This window comes from Lissotriton helveticus, chromosome 8 (genome assembly GCF_964261635.1).
Source record: "Lissotriton helveticus chromosome 8, aLisHel1.1, whole genome shotgun sequence".
Lineage (NCBI taxonomy): Eukaryota > Metazoa > Chordata > Amphibia > Caudata > Salamandridae > Lissotriton > Lissotriton helveticus.
Genome location: NC_136069.1, coordinates 1,337,364,541 through 1,337,386,934, shown reverse-complemented (window position 1 = coordinate 1,337,386,934; position 22,394 = coordinate 1,337,364,541). Strand labels below are relative to the sequence as shown.

Below are 22,394 nucleotides of genomic sequence, written 5' to 3'. Positions count from 1 at the left end.
GGTTGCCGCCGCCTTTCCAGACAATACCGAGGTGGCACCGCATGAAATCGTTCCAGGTTCCCTTGTGATGGTCCGGAATTTTGACAGATCAAGTCCGCTGGAACCTCGTTGGAAGGAGCCACGTCAGGTCCTCTTGACCACCCGTACTGCCGTCAAGCTGGAAGGCAGGAAGGGGTGGGTCCACCTTTCTCATGTAAAACTTTTCAATGGATTGAAACCCGTTTCTAAAAACATTTCCAAGGAGTCCCAGGATTTTAAAGACTGCCGAAATATTGTTCCTAAGGACTGTCCCGCAAAAGACATTGTTACAACCCCTTCCCTGTTAGAGAAAACTCCGCAACAGGAGTATAAGCAAAAACTACGGTCTAGTAAGTCAGTCAGTTTGATTGTATAAGTCCTCCCCTAGGTGAAACGGTTAGATTGTTTCTGACATGTATAAAATAGACCCCCATAGTGAGAGAGTCAGTAAAAACTCAATTCAATGTATCGTTTTTCTAAGTTTCATATTATTCATCAGCCTAATGATTTCCTGCACCAGTTATGCCTTTTTCCTATATTTTCCAGTTTCTCATGTAAATAAGTCTGCTAATGCTACAGTAGAGCACACGTTTAGTGATCTGCCTCCTCACGAATATTCTTACCGCCTCGCTATGCGTAATAATTCATTTATCCGTATGTTACATTATTCACACCAGACCAGCAATGCCACTAATTGTTGGGTGTGTGGTCGACTCCCCCCTTTCCAGACACCGAAGGGAGTTCTGCCACTCTTTCCTTATCCTTTTTCACATAATGGTTCGTGTGGAGCATGGTCCACGTTAACGTCATCCGCAACAGATATGTCTTTTCTTAACAGTACATGTTTCCCAGACAAGCAAGGTCTCCCCCACAGAACCGGGTTAGATCTAGAAAATGAAGTGTATAATTTAGGTAATTATTCGTCGAATTTCATGGTCCTGAATGTTCAGTCTGATACTACTCCAGACTCACCTGCTATTTCAGTACTACCAGTCAAAGGCAAATTATGTGTCCGTAATTATGGTTCTGTACACGTAGGCCATAGTGAATGTACTACTGTTATCCAGTATAGTGACAGTGGGAAATCTATTTTTAAAGCCTCACGTCATTCTTATTTTGTTTGTGGTCAAACTGCATATGTTCACCTGCCCCTCGATTGGGAGGGAACCTGTTACATTGCCTTCCTACTGCCGCCTGTTTTTCTAGCCCCACCTGACTACCATAGGAATTCCTTCCTAGTACATACTAGACACAAGAGAAATCTCCCGATTGTCGATTATACTGAAACTGCCGCAGAGCAATTCATTGATATAGATAAAGGTGTTTTCCCTTATTTAGGCACAGTTGTAAATAGTAAGCTAATTCGTAGGTTAACAAGAACCCTTGAAGCAGTAGTAGATGAGACTGCCTCCGCTCTAGGTAACTTAACTGAAGAGCAATCCTTTATGAGAATTGTCGTTTTACAGAATCGTCTCGTCCTTGACGTCATACTGGCCGATAGGGGCGGGGCCTGTAGAGTCCTCGGATCTAGTTGTTGCATTTTCATTCCAAATAACGCGCCGTCTGTTTATTCAGCTATAACCAGACTCCATAAAATTGCCCATCTGTTACATCAAGATCCAGGCACCTGGACATGTTGGTTCTGGAATATAATTTCCGCATGGGGATGGAAATTCCTGTCCTTTCTAAGTATTGCAGTAGCGATCATATTTAGCTGCTGCCTCTGTATACAATGTGGCCCTGCGATTTGCAGCATGTGTGCTACCTCTTGTATTCCTAGTCCTAAGCCCCGTTCTAAGTCCCGTTCCAAGATAATTCGAGACGAGCAAATGGTACTGTATGAAATGATAGATGGTATCATGAAAATTGATGTTTCCTGATGGAAACGTAGTGACAAGGAGGGAATGTGGAAAAGTAAATTTTGCCATGTTCTGTGTCCCTACGCCTCATCCATCATATGTTATGTGTGCATGACCAATATGCATATGTTATTCCCCATGTCCGATTAATGACGCAATTACAGTTGTGTCCACCTTTAGTATGCTAGTTTCCAGTCCTCGTGAATACTACGAATATCAGGCCTATGTAAAGTTACGTTGCCACGTTTCTCAGTGTGCACGTTATTCCATTATAAAGTCCCCGTTTCCAGGCCTCAAAAGGGCCCGGACCACAGATTCAGCTCCTGTCTCCTGAAGTCTCGCTGAGGAGCGATACAGCCCCCACCTGTATCCTCGACCCTTCACTTACTTCCTGCCTCGCAGTGCCCGGTGCAGCCTGGCTCTGCCTCTGAGTCTGCCAAAAGTATGTTATAGTTCCAGTTATCAGTTCAGTCCTCCTTCTCTGCATTCCTAAGCTACTGAACTGCATCAATAGTTCCCGTCATTGTCTAGCCTATGCGGCTCCACGTTAGAGAAATACTGTATTTAATGGTCATTTAGTATTCTTCATCACACACTACATGTAGAATAATGCATGGTCCAGTCTTAGAATCAAGTTAGCCTTTCCCCTCATGACTTCTAGTTTATGTCAACATGTTCCCTAAACATCAGATACTAGATAGGGTTTAGGTACAAGTCGCTCCGACCCTCCAGACTTTAGTCTCTGCTCCTAGCACAGAGTTCATAGCCCCCAGCTTCTCCTAGTAATACGTCATTGCCAGTTTGCGTGCACCACCAGGTTAGAGGTCCCGGCTCCTTAGGTAGCCCCCTCCTATGTTTCCGCCCCATTCATGACATATTCTGTTACGTTTGCACCACATGTCTATGTATACGCCCAGTTACACCTACTTTTACTGTTATCTTTCGCGACTGCTACGCGTCACGCCTTCTGCTCCACCCACTGCTACGCCTACTGCAATGTAATGCTATGTGTTTGCGCTATGTATATAAGTTCATGTATTGTTATTAAAAGTTAGCGCGCTCATCCCAGACCCGGCCCCAGCAGCTGCTGGGTCATCCTATGCAGGTTGTCCTGATCCTGTCCTTATGCTGTAATAAACCTGCAGAAACTCCTACTACCTCGAATCTTGACTCTTATTTATTGAGCTATCTGTTATGCTATATGCCTAGTCAAAAATAGGGTATTATTTATTTATTTACCACACTTTCCCCAGAGAGGAAGAGGTCCGAGAAACCGTGGCTCAAGAGGTCGAGGTACTCCCAACACCTCCAACTCTACAAGTAAGTACTACTCCTCCTTCTTCTTTCCCTCCCATAGTGGGGGGCAGATTAAAACAGTTTTATCACGTTTGGGACTCTATTACCCAAGACCCATGGGTTCTGGAAACCGTCTTGGGCTTCAGGATAGATTTCTTTCAGATTCCCTTCCAATCTCATCTACCCAGACCCTTTGCCCTTCCGGAAGATCAACAATTGATCGTGGAGGAAGAAATCATCTCCATGCTCAAAAAAGACGCGATTGTGGAGGTCCCTTGGTCCGACGCGAGGTTCATAAGCACACTTTTTCTCGTTCAGAAAAAGGACAAGGGTTGGAGACCCGTCATAAACCTCCGAGAGGTCAACAAGTTCTTAGTCTATCGTCACTTCAAAATGGAGGGCATTCACCTCCTCAGGGATCTCCTTCTCGAGGGAGACTGGCTGGTCAAGTTAGACCTGAAAGACGCCTACTTCACCATCCCTATGTACAAGGATCATCAGCCGTTCCTTCAGTTTGCTTGGAAGGAACGTCTCTACCAGTTCCAAGCTCTTCCCTTCGGCCTCTCCTCTGCCCCTTGGTGTTTCACCAAGATCATGAAGTGCGTTGTTACAATCCTAAGAGAGAGGGGTATCCGCCTCATCATTTACCTGGACGATATTCTTATCATGTCCCAATCCCACTCAGACCTCCTAAGAGATCTAGAAACCTCCATGAACTTAATAGAGAGCCTGGGATTCATCATCAACAGAGAGAAGTCCATTCTCTCTCCCTGCAAAATCATAGAATTCCTCGGCTTCACCCTCGACACCCTGAAATGCCTCCTCCTTCTCCCTGCCAAGAAGATTGCCAAGATACGGAAGGAGATCAGATCAGTGCTGAAACAAGACTCCTTAACTCTCCGCGAACTAGCCAGACTTCTTGGGCTCCTTTCTTCTTCCATCCAGGCTATTTTTCCTGGTCCCCTGAACTACCGCGCGCTTCAGAGAATAAAAAGGAAAGCCCTCAATTCGGGTCTGTGGTATGGGGACCTTGTATCTCTAGACCCAGATGCCAGGGCAGAGCTCTTTTGGTGGCTGGAGAATTTAGATGCCTGGAACGGCAGAGCTATCTTCGGCTCATCCCCGGACTTTGTCCTAGAGTCAGATGCCAGCCTTCATGGCTGGGGTGCTCGCTTGGGAGACCAGAACACCGGTGGGGTCTGGACCCTGTCGGAATCCTCTCAACACATACATTTTTTGGAGTTGACGGCCGGGCTATACGCCCTTATGAGCTTCAAACATTCCATCCAAGGGAGATCTGTTGTTCTGAAAATGGACAACATTTCCGCGGTGGCCTATATCAATCGTCTTGGTGGGACAAGGTCCGCAGATCTCTCCAACCTTGCCAGGAAACTTTGGATGTTCTGTATGGAACACAAGATTTCCCTCAGGGCGGAGTATCTTCCCGGGAAATCGAATATTTCTGCAGACTGGAATTCGAGATTCCTCATAGACTTCTCGGACTGGAAACTCGATGTGAACGTTTTCAATTCCCTTTCCCACTTTTGGGGTCCCATGGACGTGGACCTATTTGCCAGCAGGCTCACCTTCCAACTCCCCAACTATTTCAGTTGGATGCCGGACCCGGGCGCTCTTGCCGTGAACGCGTTTCTCCAACCATGGTCCCACTTCCTGGGTTATGCCTTCCCTCCTTTCGCCATGATTCAGAGGGTTCTTCAGAAGGTCAGATTGGAACAATGCCTTCTGATCCTAATAACTCCCTTTTGGCCGTCCCAAGCATGGTTCCCGACAGCCCTGGAACTAGCGTGCGACATTCCCTTCCTGATCCCAGCCTCCCCGGGTCTGGTCTCACACGCAGACGGCGAAGATCATCACCTTATTCTCGAGGGGAATTTGAACCTTCTTGCCTGGAAGGTGTCAGGCAATCTAACGAGCTGTCTGGACTTTCGTCAACAGCTCTCTCTCTCTCCTCGGAGAATCCTGGGCCCCCGGAACACACCTTAGATACAACAACATTTGGAAGAAATGGTTTCATTGGTGCCTGGAAAGGAGTTTGGATCCCGTGGAGACTCCTGTCGTGAATGTCGTAAATTTCCTGGTCGAACAATTCGACAGAGGCCTCTCCTATCGCTCTATTAATTGCTTCAGGTCCGCAATTTCTGCTGGTCATTCTCCTGTCAACGGTAAGTCGGTAGGTAAAAATCCTATTATTTGCAGGGTCCTCAAGAGTATAAGACTGAGAAGACCCCCTAGACCAAAATACCAGACCATTTGGGACGTCAAGTCTATTTTAGACCTCTTTTGTTCTTGGCCCGACAATTCTTCCCTTAATAGAAAGTTCCTCTCCTTTAAGCTCGCCACGCTTTTATGTTTAATCTCTTGCAGGAGAGTATCCGACATCAGGAGTTTAGACATCTCAAATAGATGTTATGATATGTTTGGGGTCAAGTTTGAACTTTTAAGAAGAACTAAAACCATGTCAGATTTTATTTTCTATCCTCGTTTTGATAGTTTTCCTAAACTTTGTGTGGTTGCTTGTATGAAAGAATATGACGCTAGGATGTCTCTCCTACGCCCTAATGATGCAAATCAACTTTTAGTTTCTTTTGTGAAACCATTTAAACCTGTTTCTTCCACCTCCATTGCTAGATGGGTCAAATCTACCATGGAACTTGCTGGAATCGACCTTTCTAAGTTTCAGGCACATTCTATTAGAGGAGCTATGGCCAGTAAATCCTTCTGGTCAGGTGGTAAGTTGGATGATATCTTGAAAGCTGCTGACTGGTCAAATGCTAATACCTTTGCTCGTCATTATTGCAAGCCTATCGAGCATATGTCTGATGCTGTCCTTCGGGGCTACGAACATGCATAATGTAGCCTCCGGTCTTGTAATGAAATTGCGATTCTCCTATTAACATGACCAGAGAATCTGGATTTCATTAAAGACACGGAGGCTGACATTATAACCCCCCTCCTCCCTTTTACAACCTTGGGATTTTGATATTTTGTTCATGACCTTATTGATTGCTTTAACTATTGTTATGCCTATGTGACATGATAGCTCTCAGGCTCTTGGTTCTTATCCATCTCTTTTTTTCAGACAATTCCGTTTGACCGGCTGACCTTTGGACATGCTGAAACTTCTTCCATGATGTTCTTCAAGCTTCCTGTTCTCTCAACCTATGAAATTCGCTCCTTTCCCGGATCTCTCAGTTTTGGAGTTCTTCCTGCTGCGATTCTTTTAAAAGAGGCAGATCATCTCTTGGTTACATCCTTTGTTGTTTATTCTAGAATGTTATCCTTTATGATGTAGTGCGGCTGTGTGAGTTGCTATTAAAGGATAATGCATAATGTCAGCCTCCGTGTCTTTAATGAAATCCAGATTCTCTGGTCATGTTAATAGGAGAATCGCAATTTCCAGTTATCCCATCACGTCCAGCTCACTTCATGATTTTTTGTATTATTTATGCTTTAATTCTTGAAAATAAATCTTTAACTTTTTTGCAATGAACACATTTAGACCCAATCCTGATTTCAGCATTGTGGTTACATGTTTGTATTCATTTTTTAAAGGGACCGCTGTCTCTGATAACTTACTACTATTCTTGGTCCCCTTCGACTAGAGGAGTCCCCTTGTTCTGTGTTGATAGACATGAGGATATTCTGGACATCCCCAGGCAAAAGCCAGTCGATCTCATCCAGGCGTAGCGTCGAAGGGTTACTGACGTGGAAATCGTCCTGCCTAGCGAGTCAGAGGTATCTAGCCCACAACGGATGGTAAACTTGGCCACATCCCTCCGGGTTGTAATAGCCTGGGAGAACACTGTTCGGGCCTCCTCCGGACCCTGAGGCAGCACCTGCACAACCGTGTCCCACACAGAGTGGGAATAATGGCCTAATAGACATGCAGTGTTTACAGACCGCAGTCCCAAGCTGGCGGAAGGGAAAATCTTCTTCCCAAGATGATCCAGCTTCTTGGATTCCCTCTCAGGTTGTGCGGAAGAGAATGTGCTCTTGGAGATAGAGGCTTGGACCACCAAGCTCTCAGGGGTGGGGTGTTGGGAGAGGAAAGTGGGGTTACCCGGAGCCGGGCGGTGGCGTCGGGCAATCATCCTATCCACGGGAGCCCCCGTGTTGGGCCTGGACCAGGTGCCCAAAAGGACGTCGGTGATGGCTTCATTAAACGGCAGCAGGGGCTCCGAAGAGCTCGCTTGCGGTTGAAGCACCTCTGTCAGGAGGTTAGTCATGACGGCCACTGTATGGAGCTCGAGGTTGAGAGCCTCGGCAGCCCTACGCAACACCACTGCGTATGAAGCTCCATCCTCCGTAGCCACAGTAGGAGGAGACAACATGCCAAGGTCAAGGGAGGTGTCCAGACCACTGGCATACCCCCTGGTCCGGTCTCCAGTCCTGGTCACATTTCAACTGGTCCGTCAGAGGGTCATCTGACCCCTCCCAGTCCTCCTCCTATAGGTGCCAATCTGGCCTAAAAGGGACTTCAGGAGTGAACAGGGGAACAAAAACCCCGCTCGGTGCCGGATCCGGCGATGACGGTCCGGCTCTGGGTCCACATCAGGATGGAGGCCAGAATCTACGCCAGTCGGGGCCTGACCGGCATCGAATGCGGGTGCGGTGCCGGAGGAAGCGGCGCTGGTGAAGGCGTAATAAGGTCAACAAGTACCAATACAGATCCAGGCCTGGATCCATGAGGGGCCTGCAGCACTGGGGCCGGAGCCGCCGGCGGAGACGGCCTAGGCCCCCAACCGAGTCCGCGGGGCCCCAAGCCGCGCCGGCGGGTCCAGGCTGCCCAAAGATGGCGCTCCAGGTCCCGGGAAGGGCGGGAAACTGAGTCGGCTCTTCAGGCTCCGCACGCGGAGTCGCAGGAGGGGTCCCGCCCGGATCCCTCGTCGCGTCAGCCGACCGACGGGGAAAAGTTGAAGAGAGACGATGCTCCGCCGACTTCTTCTTGTGCTTCCACTTACCTGACTCCGAGTGCGAAGACTTAGAAGACGAGTAGTGATGGCTCATCAACCGGTACCTCAACCTCCCTCGTGACCAGGACCTCGAACAGCTTGGAGCCGACTGCCGGCGCTCAAGAAGCTTTCGGAACCGCCCACGCAAAGCCTTCAGAGCCATGGACCGGCAGTCGGAGCACGACTTGAGGTCATGGTCATGCTTCAAGCAAAAGAGGCACATGCGGTGCGGATCTATAACCGACATCAGTCGGGAACAGGCTCTGCAAGCCTCAAAGCCGGGCATCCCTAAGTGCACCAGGAGTCGTAGTAGTCAAAAAGACGTCAACAAAAGTCGCTCAAAAAGTTCAGTCAAAAAGCGACTGGAGGTACCTCTCTCCGGATCTGCGCTGGCTGGCGCGGAAAAAGAAAGAACTGGCATCAGTGTGCGAGGGCAGCGTCTAAGTAGCTACCCCAAAGTCATCCTGGTGACCACAATGTTAACGACGGATGCGGAGCTGACCGACGCCATCTTCCGACTCGCAGAGGTGCTGCGGACGAAAAAACTTTCCGGATCCAGTCTGATGCCTGGGGGTAATTTTAAGGTGAGGAATCTATATCTATAACTAACTGTTTCTTTTAGAAATGTGTACCTCCCTGATCTGCTTGAAGTGGAGCCGTTCACAGGTGTCCTTTATAAGGTGAACCTCCTGCAAGAAGGCAACGTCCACCCTACGCCGCTGGAGGTATGCTATTGTGTGCCTCACCTTCCTGGGGTTATTCAAACATCGGATATTCCCACTCGCAAGCTGAACTACCAGACTCACATTCATGAATCAGAGGCACAGCCTGAATGGCACAGACATAACCTGCCCGTCGGAGCTGATCGAGAAGAGACACACACATACCCCCTCTTCCTTCCTTTCTTCCTATTTTCTCCCTTTCTCTTCACGCCTCGCACCTTCTATTGCCCTTCCTTCTTATCCCCATTCATCTCTTTCTTTACATTCTTTTTTTTTTGTTGAAAACTTTTTATTGATTTTAAAACAAGAAAACAAAAGAACAATACAAAACAAGGCAGTACATTAAAACGTGTCATCACGTGGTCCGTGGGGGGGGGGTACATAGAAGAATCAAGCAGTAGTGCAATCAATAATTGGGGGGGGAGAGGGGGGGGGGGGGAAAGGAGACCAAAATATATACAAAACAACTATATTCCTGCGAAGGAAACGTCAGGTTGGGAGGAAGACAAATCAGCATCAAATTCCGACATTGGGGGAGTACATATATCTCCACGGTATGCGTTCCATTGGGTCCACACTTTCCCCCACTTGCCTGGTCTGCCACGGGAAACATACACCGTTTTTTCTCGAAACATGCACCAATCCATGTTTTGTGGCCACCCCAGAAGTGTCGGAGGCTTCTGAGCGCCCCACAATTGGGCAATATCACGCTTGGCTACCATGTTGCCCAAGGTCGCCCAGCGGAGCTGCGCTTGATTGTAGTCATTCGGCTCCCAGACATTCAACAAGCATCTTCGCGCTTCAGGCATTAATCGCACTCCCGTGACCTCACTCATTACTTCATGCACGCGGTTCCAATAACGTATCACAGCAGGGCAGTCCCAGATAATATGAAGGAACGTAGCCACCATACCGCATCCGCGCCTGCACAATCCATCCATCGAAAATCCCATTCGAACCAGACGTGGGCCAGTCACATACACCCTATGCAAAATTTTCAGTTGGACGAACCGAAGACGTGCCGGGATAGCCACTTCCTTCGGGGAAGAAATAGCGGACTGCCAGTCCTCATCATCGAGTTCTAGACCATCTCTGGTCCACAACCCTCGAAGACTATCTAGTAGATCAGTCCTGGTATTGATCAACTTTTTATAAATTAGCGAGATCGTGCTATCAGGAACGTGACCATCCAGAATCCGATCCTCGAGCGGGGATGCCTCCGGCACGTCCGAGCCTAGTGGAAAAACAGACAAGACCGCATGCCGGACTTGCGCATATCTGAAGAATTCCTTATCATTCAGCCCATACTCAACTTTCAATTCCTCAAACGTCTTGACCCTGCCCTTGATCCATACGTTATCTACCCTACTGATCCCGATCATGTCCCACCGATCAAATCCCTTCGATTGCCAAAGGGAGCCCAGTTTATCCGAAGCATATAGTGGGGTAGCCCGGGTCGGCCTGTCGGCCCATCCCGTGGCCGCCGTAGCTCTACGCCATACCTGCACTGCTGTTTTGGTGGGGCCCGTAAGAGTTTCGCCAGCTGATTTCGCATATAGAGCCCTATTGTAGTCCCCACCGGGTAGCAACCATCTGTCCATCGCAAAAGCCGGGTTTAGTGGGGGAGTGTAGGTGCCATGGTTGATGGCCCCCAATTGAGAGGCCCAGTAATAGCGACGAATGTCCGGGAGAGCGATGCCGCCATCGTACCAAGGGAGTGTAAGCTTCGAGAGGGCGATTCGAGGACGGCCCCCCCATAACAATTGCCGCTGTAGACTCTCAATCTCACGAAAATATTCCACTGGCACTACATCAAGCGTGTTTTGAAGCGCATAAAGGAATCGGGGGAGCGACATCATCTTAAACAACGCAGCACGTCCCAAGGGAGAAAGGGGGAGTCTGCTCCAAGTCCCGACATCCGCCCGAAGGCGTCTGAGAGGGGGCAGCAGATTGCGCTCATACCGAAGTGTGGGGTCCAAGGTGACAAAGATTCCCAGATATTTGAAACCATCTAGTACCACCGGAATAGGACAATCACGGGGCAGGAGAGGAGTATCACCGGAGAGAACATAAACGCAAGATTTAGACCAATTTATAACTAAGCCGGAATTTTTACGGAAAGAAGTCAAAACGTCGAAAAGGACGATTAACGACTTTCGGGGCGATGTGAGGTACAAAAGGATATCATCTGCATACAGAGATACACGGTCTTCAAATTCCGGAGACCATCGAATGCCCTTCATGGATGGTTCCCATCGCAGCCAAGCCGCCAGTGGCTCTAAAGCAAGGGCAAACAAGAGTGGGGACAGAGGACAGCCCTGGCGCGTACCTCTACCGAGAGCAAAGGAGGCCGAGACACGTCCATTCACTACTACCTGGGCTAAGGGATCAGCATAAAGCAATCGAACCCAACGGATAAAGGTGGGCCCAAACCCGAATTTGGAAAGGACCGCCCAAAGATAGGGCCATTCAATCGTGTCAAACGCCATGGTGGCATCCAAAGACGCCAAGATGGCCGACTCTCTCAATGTCCCCGCTCGCGCGAGGACTCCATGCAAGCGCCGAAGATTAAGTACCGTATTGCGATGTGGCATAAATCCGGACTGGTCCGGATGAACCAGATCGCCTATACCGGCCACCAGACGATTAGCAAGAACTTTGGCCAGGATCTTGGGTTCAGCATTTATTAGGGAAATAGGCCTGTATGATTCGCAGCGGTCACGTGGCTTACCCTCTTTATGAATAACCACTATGGAAGCCAATCTCTGGTCAGGAGGAAGAAACCCTTCCGCCAGTGATTCCAAAAACATAGATCGCATATATGGTGCCAGCACATCTGGACGGAGCTTGTAGAGTTCTATAGGGAGTCCATTAGGGCCCGAGGCCTTCCCGGAGCGGATCGAACAGATAGCGGTCGCAACCTCATCCGCCGTAGGCGGAGCTTCCAGCAGGTCCCTCTCAGAATCAGACAAGCATGGTAGCGAGATATCGCGTAAAAGCATGTGGGAGTCCTCCTCCGGTCTATCGGACACAGGGGAGTACACTACCCGAAAATAATCGGCGAACCTCTCAACAATCCCAGCAGGGTCCGTGATACTCTCACCATTCGCGTCAACTATAACAGGAACCACTCGACTCGCGCATTCTCTCCTATCCAACCAAGCAAGCAACTTCCCAGCCTTATCTCCCACATCATACAGACGTCCCTGCTGTTCACGACTCATCTCCTTCGCTGCATCAGTCACCAGAGCTCTGTACTCATGTTGTTTTAGGTCCAACAGATGAAGCCTCTCAGGGGAGACCCCAGCATCAAACTCTCCCTCAAGAACGGTAATTTCAGTCTCAAGACGAACAACCTCCTCTCGTCTACATCTCTTAACATTGCCAATCGACGAGAGGGCCTGCCCCCGAATTACAGTTTTGTACGCCTCCCACAAGGAGACAGAAGAGGATACTGACCCCACATTTTCGGCAAAGTATTGATCAATTGTCTTAAGTAGTTCCGCTCTAATCTTAGGATCACGGAGGTACCATGGGTTGATCGGGGCCACTCGACCCTTCGATCCCCCATGTGCGTTCACAACCAACCACAGTGGGGAATGGTCCGAAATACCCCTGGCAAGATGTTTCACCTCCCCTATACGGGAAGTCTGGGAGGAGGGCATCAAAACATAATCCAATCTCGAAAGGCTGCCGTGGGCCCCAGAGTGAAAGGTATACTGTTGTTGCCCAGGATGATGTAAGCGCCAACAATCGGTCAGCCCCAGCGCCTCCATGAAGTCCCCAAGCCAGGATTGGAACTTAGCGAGAACTCGGGGAGGGTAACGATCACACATCCCAGATACTACTGAATTAAAGTCTCCCCCGACTACAAGCAAACCCTCGGGGACTCCCAGAATCACTCTTCCCAGATCTGCATAGGTCGTAGTTTGAAGACCTGGGGGTATGTAAACAGAAAATAATGTAACCACCCTACCCTCCCAACGCCCCACAATGGCGGCGTACCGCCCTCTATCATCAAGTATAATGCCGTCAACAGCAAGGGGGAGGGAGGTCCGGATTAGAATGCCCACCCCTCTGGAGCCAGAAGTGAAACCTGAGTGTGCAATGAGACGATAGCCACGCCTATTCATGGCGTGGCACGTATTACCCAGCAAGTGCGTTTCCTGAAGCAAAACCACATCAGGGGACAAGCGTCTCAGTAACTGCAAGACCACTCCCCGTTTAATTCTGTCTCCCAGACCATTTACGTTCCAACACAGTATCTGTAGTCCCCTACCCCCCATCCCAGAGTCCACCCCAAGTCCCCCCCCACACCAGCCGCGACACCACAACACAGAAGATCATCAGCATTATGCCTTGAAAAAAACAAAGAAACACATCCCTGAACTTCCCAACCCCCCAGGACAACATCATACCCCCCACCCCGCACCCCTGCGTTAGACTCAAAAGCCACCCCAACTCGCAGCGTGCCTGTCGCCCTAACATACAACTAATCTACGAAAAGAACCCCGGAGGAGGAAGTCTCACCCTCCCCTCACCCACACCCCAGTAAGACAATGGAGTAGCAATCATTATCAGTATAGCATCGAACCACTGCCGAAAGTCAAAACGTTGGTCCGGGAGCCGATGTCGCTCCCTATTCCTGCTCCGTCGGGCCGCCCTCCGCTCCACCGGAAGGTTCCGATTGTTCAAATCGCCCTCGTCCCGTAGGCAGAGAGTCCAACCAGTCATTAGCCGCTTCGGGATGGTCAAAGAAAAATGTTCTATCGATGTGGACGATACGCAATCGAGCCGGGAAAAGCATGGCATATTTCATGTCCCTGTCTCTCAGTCTCTTCTTCACTCCTTGAAATCCCAGCTGCTGCTTCTGGACTTGTTGGGTGAAGTCCGGGTAAAAGCTGACCGCAGCGTTCTCATATTCCGTGGGGCCTGATGTGCGGGAAGCCTGCAGTATCACATCCCTGTCACGAAAGTTGAAAATCCGCGCAATGATGGGGCGCGGAGAGGCACCCAGCTTGGGCGGGCCACCCGGGACACGGTGGGCCCGTTCTACTGCAAAAAACTTGCTCAGGCCCTTGGGCGCTAAATGATTTAGGACAAGGTCCTCCACCAGTAGGTCCACAGCTGACGATTCCGTCTTCTCCGGGACACCGACCAGTCGGACGTTGTTCCGTCGTGCTCGGCCCTCAAAATCGTCCAAGCGACGGGAGAGATAGTCACGGGCGGATCTCAGATTACCGACCTCCGTCTGTAGGTCAGAGACGTCGGCGATAAGACTAGTAGTCTTCAGGTCGAGAGACTTGACCTTTTCGTTGGTTTTTGCAAGATCCGCCCTGATTAGATTGACATCTATGGCAACAGTGTCCAGCTTGTGGGTTAGGGCCTCATACTGTTGTCCCATCGCGGCCTTCATCCCAGCAATGGCGCACATGACGTCTTTCAACGACGGGTCATCACCCAGCAGGGATTCGTCCTCAATGCCGGCCGGGGGTTTAGCCATTCCGCTCGGAGAGCTCTTAGTGAGGGTATATCGGTCCATGACGTTGGATTGGACAGAACCTCCTCGAGCTGCCGGTCTGGTCTTGCGCCTCTCTGCTTCAGGCTTGGTGGCCATCTTAGGTCGTGTGCCCCGGAGGGTATTCTGAGACCTAGTGAAAATGGCTACACTCGATGTGCCCGCAGAAGCTCAGAGAATAAAGTGAGGACCAATCACTAGGCAAAGAGCAAGAAAGTCCGGATCTCCAAGCGATGTTGCGAATAGTTGAGTGAAGCAAGCAACCAGGGCGACCAAGGCAAGGTCAATGACGTAGGATCGTCAGAATCGAAACCGAAAGTAGAAGACCGGGCGAGGGAGGTTAGCGCAGGCCGTTGTTATTCAATTACTACCCGGCTGGCAGAGTAGGCAAGCCCGGGGCAGTGCCATGGAGCAGGCCGCAAATATTCAAAAATCCATATCTTCGGTTCCCGGAGACCAAATCGAAATTCGCAAACGGATAAGTGATCAGCAGGTTCTCGACCACAAAAGCCCGTCGTCCAAATCAGGATTAGTTGCAGGATAGTCGATGGAGGTGGCGAAGGTCCGGGAGCTCTGAGCTCACGCGTCCATCTTGGGTGCGCGCTAAGCTCCTCCTCCCTTTCTTTACATTCTTGTCGGCTGTCCGACAGCGCCTGAACTGGTCCCAGTTTCACGGGACTTTGGTTTTTTAACGTTTGGGGACGCACGGCAGAAGTCCTGTTGACACTGTAGTGTGAAGGGTCACGACCATGGGTGGGCGACAGGCCACACCTGCCACTGTGAGGGGCCGACGCCGGCAGGAGCCAGAGTCCCAACGGAGGGGGGGTGGGGCGGGGAGGGGTCCGGGGTGGGATATGGTTAGTTCGTTCAGAAATGTTGTAATGTTCTACGGGTTTGCAGAAGGTGAAGTCATGTTCAAAGCTGTAAATGCATGGTTTTCCAGAAGACCGCTACTGACCCAAAGCCAGAGTACAAATGCCCCCCCGACATCACCTGATGGACAACACTTGGTGGACCCCTATACGGTATACACCTGGAATGCGAATGGCCTGGGAGACTGCATCAAGAGGAGTTTGGTACAGGCACACATTAAACGGATCCACCCTGATATAGTGCTCCTACAGGAGACTCATCTCCGTGGGAATAGGTGTGGTTTCCTGGGAAGAAAGCCCTACACCGTCCTGGCGCACACGGGATACACGACAGGGTCCAGAGGGGTGGCTATTTTAGTAAAGCGGTCCCCACCCTTCCAGATTCAGCGTACATGGGCAGATGAGCAGGGCACGTATGTAGGAGTCAATGGGAGGTGGGGAAGGACTGAACTCACAATTATATCAGTGTATGCCCCACCTCAGCTCCAAGCCAGGACCTTAAAGGGTGTCACCAACATAATGCTTGAAACCCCGAACGCTACACTAGTGATAGGTGGGGGCTTTAATGACGTAATGTGCCCAGAGGTAGACAGGACCGGGAACTTCACAAGAACTGGGACCGAAACACACCTGGTGAGATTCGCTCACTCCCTGGGCCTTGTGGATGTCTGGAGGGCAGCGCACCCGCGAGACGCCTGCTTCTCCTACTTCTCAGGGGCACATCAGGTGTATTCTAGATTAGACTACATTTTCGTCACGCTGGGTCTCAGGGGACAGATCAGAAGGGCGGAATATCGAGCCCGTGGTCTATCTGATCACTCACCGCCGGAAGTCAGTATAGGCAGGGATAGAGCTGGACCCAGAGGGTAATGGCGCCTCCCGGCGTGGGAATTGCAAAATAAAGAATTACGCCAGGGCCTTAGGGCTGACACAAAAATGTACTTCAATGAAAACACGGGTTCGGTCCAATCAGGGGTGGTAGTAGTCTGGGAAGCATACAAAACAGTCCTTAGAGACCGGGCGCAAAACAACTATCCTGGGCCAAGAAAAAGGAAAGGGAGGAGATGGACGAATGCGAAGCCCAGATCCTCGCCCTTGAAAAGCTGTGCCTGACCCAACAGACTGACCAATATAAGCGTCGCCTGAGAGACGCCCAACTTAACTATAGGGCCTTAGAGACCCAAGAAGCAAAGACGCATAGATTAGCCACGCTCCACAAGTTGTATGATGTTAGTGACAAGTCGGGAAAACTGTTGGCATGGCTCAGCCGCAGGGAAATGGAAGCTCGCTGGGTCGAATCAGTTACGGACGAGACGGGCGAGCAAGTGTGCCTAGACGAAGGGATAGCAGAGGCGTTTGCCGCCTATTATGGTGCCTTTTATAAAGCCCGGGACCAACGGGAGACCCCAGACATACTGGAGTACCCGGAGGCGGTAGAAGTGCCTCAACTATCAGAGGAAAACAGGGACAGTCTAGAAATCGACCTTTCACTTGAAGAAATCCGTCAGGCTATAACCAGGCTGAAACCCGGTAAAACACGGGACCAAATGGCCTACCGGCGGAATTTTTTAAGCTGGGATCAGACTTGCTGGCCCCACACCTCCTATCTCTTTTTAGGGGTGCGTTGGAGGAGGGGACCCTTCCCCCAGATCTGCGTAGGGCAACCATAGTCCCCATATACAAAGCTGGGAAGCCGCCAATGTACTGCGCCTCATACCGTCCTATTTCCCTCCTAAATATAGAAGCAAAGATCCTAGCGATGGTACTGTCCTTACGTATGAGACAGGTCATCACTGAGGTGATAGACATGGATCAAACGGGTTTCATGCCCGGAAGGGCGACCCGGATGAACCTGCGCAGAACCCATAAGTGGATGATGGAAGCGATGGCTCGCGAGCAACCTCATCTCCTCCTTTCCCTAGACGCCAAAAAGGCGTTTGACGCGGTCCACTGGCCGTTTCTTGAGGCCACACTGACGAGATTTGGATTTGGGCCGGAGTTTAGGAAATGAGTGCGCCTGCTATACACGGCCCCGGTGGCGCGCGTGAGGGTGAACGGTCGGCTGTCCCGGGAGTTCCCAATACAGAGGGGAACCAGACAGGGGTGCCCACTCTCCACGCTCCTCTTCGCTCTCACTATTGAAGTGGTAGCTTGTGTGGTGCGGCAACGTCCGGACATACGATGATTTCGTATGTCGGCGGCAGACGTCGCAGAGGAAAAAATTTCCCTGTATGCGGATGACATACTCCTATACGTTACTGACCCCGAATCTACCCTCCCCGCTCTTTTTGAAGCACTGAGCACGTACGGCACGTACTCAGGATATACCATCAATTGGCACAGATCGGTTATATTCAGTCCCAAATCGGGATACAATTGGCCCTCCCTGCCCCACACCCTACAGGTAGCAACCCATGGCTTTCAGTACCTGGGGGTCTACTTAACACCAGACAGACAACGGTCGTATAAGGAGAATATACACCGTATCCATCTAGCCTTTAAAGAGGACGCCCAACGCTGGAAGACACTTCCCCTAACCATACTAGGCCGAGCGGCCATGTTCAATATGATCACGCTCCCGAAATTCTTATACGCTCTCCAAAATGAGTATTTCCCCCTCGCGCAGCAGGTATTCCAAGCAATCAATGCGGAACTGCGGTCTCTATTGTGGCTAGGCAAACAGCCCAGATTAATAATGCCCCGGACTGCTTGACTAAATTGAGGGAGACCTGGGAAAGTAATGTGGGAACCTTTGACACCACGGACTGGGAATCGGCACTTATGCATCCCCAGGAAGTGGCACTCAAGTCCAGACTCAGACTGACACAATATACAATCCTACATCAGATCTACTACGACAGGGCCCGGCTGCACAGGATGGGTAGTGCAGGGGACCCGTGTTGTTTAAGATGTGGACATGAGCGAGGAGACTTCTTTCATACTATATGGGACTGCCCCCAGATTCAGACATACTGGGAGAAGGTGACGATGGAATTGGGAAAGGTACTGAACACAACCCTGCCACTAGACCCAAAATGTATCCTTCTAGGTATACAGGGGGATGTGGATCTGAGTCGTCCCCACTTCATCTTCACAGCCCTGGCCCTAGTGGTGGCTAAAAGAGACGTTGCCAGGAGGTGGGGCTCTGCACAGGGACCACAAGTGGAGGAGTGGAAGACGGGGATGGACTTATACATGGCAGCGGAGAGGGTCACGTATAAAGCTAGGGGCTGCCCCAAAAAATGTAAAAAAGTGTGGGGTAAATGGAGAACGTATTACGGCATGGATGGGGAGATAGACCACCAGTCGCAGGGAGATGGACAGGCGCCGTAAGAACATGGGGCGGGATGGAGACAAATCTTACTAACCGGCAAGAGGGATGGCGGGACCAAGACACGAATGAGGTGGCGAATGAGGCAGACAGGGGTAATGATAGACGAACATTAAATGGAACTCCTATTGTATGGTGGGGGTCGGATGGTGATGTAATGTACTCAGAGCAATGGACAGACTTTAATGCATACCCTGATTGTTTATGGTTTGTTATGCACGATGCAGGAAAAATCAATAAAAATATTTCTAAAAAAAAAAACTTCAGATATTCCATGTCAGTAGGTTGATATTTGCCATGGTTTCGTAAAGAGCGGTATTTTTAAGCTGAGCAACTGCAGCTCTAAAACAATGTCTACCCTCTGTACTCGGGTGCATGTGAGATGTGAATGCGATGTATAAGGCAACCAAAAGGAAAGCATGTGAACTTCAAAGAAATATCGTCCCAAACATTTCAGCCTCCCACCAACTTTAACAGTCCCAACTCACTGAAGTGAAACCCTTTCCCTTTGAAAAAAGAAACAAACTAAAAACTCAGAGGGAAACATCCCTCTGGCAAAACAGAGGGGGTGATCTCCTGTCCCAACAGTGGTGCTGGTGGAGATATCATAGGCTGCGTTGTGAAAGTTCTGTCATTATCACTGAGAGGGCTATTCCGGTCTGGATCATTCTGTGAAGTCATGTTCAAGGGCATGTGGGACTGGTTGTGTCAGACCTTCATGGGTAATTTGGGATCCGTGAAGAATTGAGTTATGCCACTGAAGATAATGCAAAGTTTTGCTGGATAATAGAAGGCATAGGAGATGCCAGACTTCACCAGGAGGCTCTTAACAGAAATTAAAGCTTTGTGGGCGGCATGGACCACAAGGGTACAGTTTGGGTAGATGGATAGTGAGCTGCCCTGATATTGAACCGCACTTTTTTCGTGTGCAAGGCACAGTGTAGTGTCTGGGTCCCTGTAATGGAGCATGCGCTCTCTAATGGGGCATGCAAGAGCACTCGGTGGGGGAAGAGTGGGCCGAATAAGCGTGCAATATGCAACACCTGGGCATACACCAAAGGTAACACCCAGGTCAGTGATAACATGATTTCACTGAACATTATGGAACAGGTAACATAATCATCAGAAATAAGAGAACATACATTTAATAAAGATACACATTTACTAAAATATGTGTCAGAGGTGTAGGAGAGGCAGTGAGATCCTTAGCTGTCAGTTGCCTTAGCCTAGTGAGCTGGACAGTTCGTAGCTAATCTCTCTTTACAGAGAATATTCTGGATTGATAGAATCTACACCCAGATTCATTCATGAACAAAGAATAAGCTACTTACCTTCAGGAATGCTGTTTCTGGTGCGTAATCCATCTCCCCAAAGATTTATCACCTCTCAAATTTTCCTCAGGTGCTGAACTGGATCCAGAAAAAACTGTAATCACTTCCCAGAGCAGACACATTGTGTTGTGTTGATCCAGCCATGTCTCTGGCACCCTTCCCTCCGCCTAGCCATGCCACAGAGCCATATAAGACATCATCTTGTCTGTGATCTTAGGCTCTGCTTTTTTCTATATCCATAGAGGCAGACACGAGAGACAATGATGAAATGAAGGATGACCGTGACATTACAGAACAAAATTGGAACCTTATTACCAAAATCCACAAGACCACTTCTCAGAATGGGGAGGCAGAAGGAGGGTGAGACATTTACAGTAGGATGAGTAGCCACCAGAAAGATAATTACCAAAGGTAATGAACCCTTTTCCCTGCAGATACTTCACATTGTCAATCAGCACCCTGGGCAGTATCCCATAGAGTTGGTCTGAGGAGAGTTATTAAAGCAAAACGTCTTTAAGCATGAAAAAGACAAATTGACTAACCTGCAAATTCGTTAATCAAACAGTACTGCATAGTTAAGGCATGGATTGAAGCCAATGTCGCAGCATAACAAAGAACCAAAATGGAATTGTGATGTCAAATCTAGGGAGGTTCTAGAGCTGCGGCTAACACATCACCACCTGTCAACACTGGTGAGCTTCTACAAGTTTGCTGTATCCATCTGGGTGTCCGAGGATTCATGAGATAAGGAACCTTATAGGTCTCTGGACATGGTGTCCCATTGGCTTCCATAGCTACTTGATGAGGAGCATAGGATGGAATAGACAATCTAGAGAAGAATGCTCCTTCACTGAGTATTTACAAAGCCAGTCTTTCCAGGGGCTCCCAGCCCACACTCAGAATGGCACACAAGAGAAAAAACCACCACAAATCCAACCACAACACACCGCTTCAATAATCCATCAAGATACCTATATACAATGATCCAGTATTTAAACTTTTATACAACAGACCATCAGATCTATATTTTTATATAATTAAACTGCTTCATCAAGGCTTAAACGAGATAGATTCTCAAATTTTATTAGGTGAAGGCAATAGTTATGGCTTAGGAAACACCTGAAAATCAGCATTTCATGTCTGCTTGTACTATAAGATTACTTTTTTCAAAAATATGAATAGAAGTTTGTAAATGGGTTGTGCGAAACAATTTGTATTGTGTAGGACATGAAGTGTTCTTAAATAATGTGAAAATAAATCTGCATAAAGCATTGATGTACTACAGTTTGTTTCTCTGTAGTTTTGGATTTCTTTAGTCCTTCCACCCCATCGTACATGGAAGGAATCTATGCAGAGTTTCCTCATATTTGGTTACTACGTTCTTTTTCTGATTACCTTGAATGTCTAGACCCTTTCCCTTTGTGTGAAAGTATTTGGTACTTTGATTCTGATGCACAATCTTTGTAAAAAAAAATTGCACATGAAAACCTTTGTAAAACTAAAAACGATACAAGTTTAAGACTTTTCTTTAACTTAATAACATCACTTGTACATACCAATCAAAAGCCTTACAAAGGCACACTCATTGACATTTGAAGGCTATTGTCAATTATAAAAGGCTGAGTGCTCACAAATTGAAATGTAAAATGTATTTAAAAAACAAGGTCTACCTTTCTACCAAGGCCCCCATGGCTCCCAACAATCATCAAGATTCAGTAGAAACTTGAAAAAGGGTCCTAGAAAACAGGGGCTTGTAAACAAAGGAAAACATCTGATGAGGGGTACAAAGCCAACTGTGTATCTGCAAGGTAATTTGTAATATTTCTCTTCACTGAGCTGAACATCTGGTTCAATTCAAGTGTGGAAGAAGAGGCTTGATGGAAACATTCCTTTTAGCTTGTTTGCCATTTTACAAATTCCAATTGTGAATCTATAGAGCATAAGTTAGCATGAACATGCTGCGTCTCTATGCCTCTATTCTCATGGCAGTAAGCAAGGAAAAGGTGACAGACGTTGCTTTCTAATGGAAGTGATTGAGCAATGTTCCATGTCCTTCCTTTATCCCAAACACCCGATAAATTGCCACAGATACGAATGAAAAACTAAAAGTCATTGCTCTTATCATTCACTATGCTTCAAACTGCAGGGTAACTTAAGAGGTAATATCAGGACTTTTTGAAACAAAGTGAGGCAATGAGGATGACTCTTTGCCTTGAAAGTAATTAAGCAGCAAGGATGAAACTTAAGGGGTAAAAGACAAAGGAAGGGAGAGGATGACCAAGAGATATGTGGAGAGAGGATGAAGGAAGAGGTTGTGCTAGGAATTGAGACAGGAGGATGGAGGTAGAGAGAGGAGGGCGGAAATTGATACATGCAGTGTCTGCACTGTAAATGATGAACATTCGGAGGCAAGTGGATTTGCTACAAAGTCTTCTAGTACTAGTTAATGCTGCTAGCACTTCTCATATGTAAAT

The 22,394-nt window shown here is 48.7% G+C and overlaps 1 protein-coding gene across 1 annotated transcript in view; it reads right to left on the bottom strand.

Moving 5' to 3' along the window:
- Window positions 1-22,394, bottom strand: part of ATG3 (autophagy related 3) — a 185,580-nt gene that overhangs the window by 71,204 nt on the left and 91,982 nt on the right. The gene's annotated exons all lie outside the window — the stretch shown is intronic.